The sequence below is a fragment of the Alosa alosa genome, chromosome 21 (genome assembly GCF_017589495.1).
Source record: "Alosa alosa isolate M-15738 ecotype Scorff River chromosome 21, AALO_Geno_1.1, whole genome shotgun sequence".
NCBI lineage: Eukaryota > Metazoa > Chordata > Actinopteri > Clupeiformes > Clupeidae > Alosa > Alosa alosa.
Window position 1 is genome coordinate 28,716,906 of NC_063209.1, and position 2,500 is coordinate 28,719,405.

General features: G+C 43.5%; 1 pseudogene; it reads left to right on the plus strand.

Annotated features, from left to right (window-relative positions):
- The first annotated feature begins 15 nt into the window (after positions 1-15).
- Positions 16-2,500, plus strand: part of LOC125285999 — a 14,003-nt pseudogene continuing 11,518 nt past the window's right edge.

Sequence of the window (2,500 nt, forward strand, 5' to 3'; positions counted from 1 at the left end):
AAAGGAGCGGGTGCGCACGAGCCGTACAGTGCACTCCTCGGGACCTTGCCTACTGTGTGACTGTGTGTGAGCAACGAAAAAACGTTTTGCGTTTCTGGAGTGGCACCGTTAGACATACCGAACAGAACCTTTAAAAGAAAAAACTATGGCCAACAGCGCGCAGCAGCCTCCTCAACTGCATCTGGCGGAGTTCACCGCGTCGCAGTTTTTGGACATCTGGAAACACTTCGATGTGGACGGTGAGTACTAACTTTAGAACCCAGTTTTCTGGAAAGTAGTAGCAGTATTATATCCACCTATTAAAATTAGTTTTACGAGAAAAATGAACTGATACGAGGGTCCTGAACTGGGTATGTTTCAGGTCGAGGTAACAGCGAGAGGCTTCTACCCGGATTGAGTTAGAACGGCAGCAGCATATTGAAATATTCAGGCTTGGTGCGTAAGCGTGGGAGATAGAATATGCATCATTCAGCAAGTCCTATGTTTTTTTCTTTCCTGAGATCGTTCCCCCTACCCTGACTCCACTTTTGAAGCGCTGCGTCACGACACTTTTGTGCTCTTGCAGAGATTGCGCTGTTTGCAAATATATAGAAAGGTGGCCGGCCGTCTTAAATTGGGTATGTAAAGTACAACAGTGTAGCTTCACTCCAACTCCCCAGTGCACACAGACAGTCAGATAGCGCAGGTAGAGGCCTTGATGGAGTTTAGAGATAAACGGTCATTGTGTGCGTATTGGCCGCTGTCTGAAAGCTGAGTGTACGCTAGTTTGTGAGCTCTGCCCGTTCCATTCTCCACTACTGACTGACTGACTGATTGGTGATGGAGTTGGACGGGCAATCTGGGGGGGGGGGGGGTGGTCTAAATAACCTCCTCCAAAAGCCCTCTTTGCGGTTTAATAGAGAAGCCCGAAACTGGCTGCAGCTTGCAGATCGGGGCTGGGCTCAATGTGGGGCGGAGCGCAACGTTGAGCTCAGCCCCCCTTCAGCACGTCTTCTCACGCTGACAATGTCCGTAGGGCCTACCTTGTTTCCTACTGTCCAAGTTATATTTCTCAACATAATCTCTAAGAAGAATGCTTAAATCTATAAAAGCATTTTCTCAACTGCAAGAGAAAAAACACGGAGGTTGACGCTTGTTAGGCTAACAGTAGGGACTACTGGGTAGGGTAGCCTATGATGCGTAGGGGAGAACAGGTAGCCTACAATTGTAACAGCGGTACAAATGTATCAATGTTTTATTCTCAAGATTTGGTGTAGCTACGGAAAGATCATAGCATGTAATTCTTACAGCCATCCAAACATGAATGGTCTACTTAATACGACCAGAGATAAAAAGGTGCAAAATTCAAGCATCGCGATTTTTTTTTTTAAACCGCAACTGTTTAAGTTTGCTTCGTGAAATTTGAGCGTGTGGACTTCAATCACATGTCATTCATATCTTCAGTCCCTCTGTTTCAAGTTAACATGAGTGCGATTTATATAGTCATAGCAAATGCAATTAAATGAAAATAAAAACATGACCTGTGCGGATCAGTTGTAACCCGTCTCTATGGCAAAATGAACTGATTTTTTCGCGCAACACTTTGCGAGTTATGGATTTTGATTTTTGTGCCGCGATCACACCCAATTAAAGTTAACAGAGCAACTTGAAATATCACTGTTGGACCACATGCTTCAGACATGTAAGAAATAAGCAGTTTATCAACTATATTTACTGGTTTTATCAAGTGGACCAAAATAAGCATAAAGGTGAGCTATCATAACACTGTGACATATGGTCTACAATGGCTAATGCAATAAATTAGCTTTAACAGTCATACATTTGGACTTTTTTGTTGATTTTATATGAAAACAGAAGCTCTTTGTTTAAGCCAGTAGGATTCAAGATGTAAGAGCTGTTACATTCATGAAGCTATACTGTTACAACTGTACCGCACTTTTTTATGGCTGCGTCAAGGTTGTAACAGGCCTAGCCTACATGCCGCTGTTAATTAAAAACATGCACATAAACAATAGGCTAGGTTATATAGAGGCCAATATTATGTTATTATATTATATTATTGTTGCATGTTCCCTTTGGGACTCGCACAGGCTACTAAACTATTAAAGAAAACACCGATAGGCTAGAGATAAAATGCATTGATGTTATTGTCATAGGCCTATGTTTATGCAGACTGGAATGATCTTTATAGCGTAGCCTACTTAGATTACCCAAGAAACGCCGATGGTGTACAGATTCTAGAAGGCTAGGGGGGAAGGGACATGATTAACGTGGGCAGTAGTCCAAGGAGGATACGCTTTTATAGAGTGAAGCATTGTTCCTTGAGAAAAATTGAACTCCGAGTCCGGGTAAATAGACGGACACAGAGAGGACGGGGAATGACGAGCTGATGTTGCGCTCCGCCCACATTGAGCCCAGCCCTGATCTGCAAGCTGCAGCCAGTTTAATAGGCTTCTCGTGCAAACGAGAATGGCGATGAACATTCTGCAAAGTGATCTGG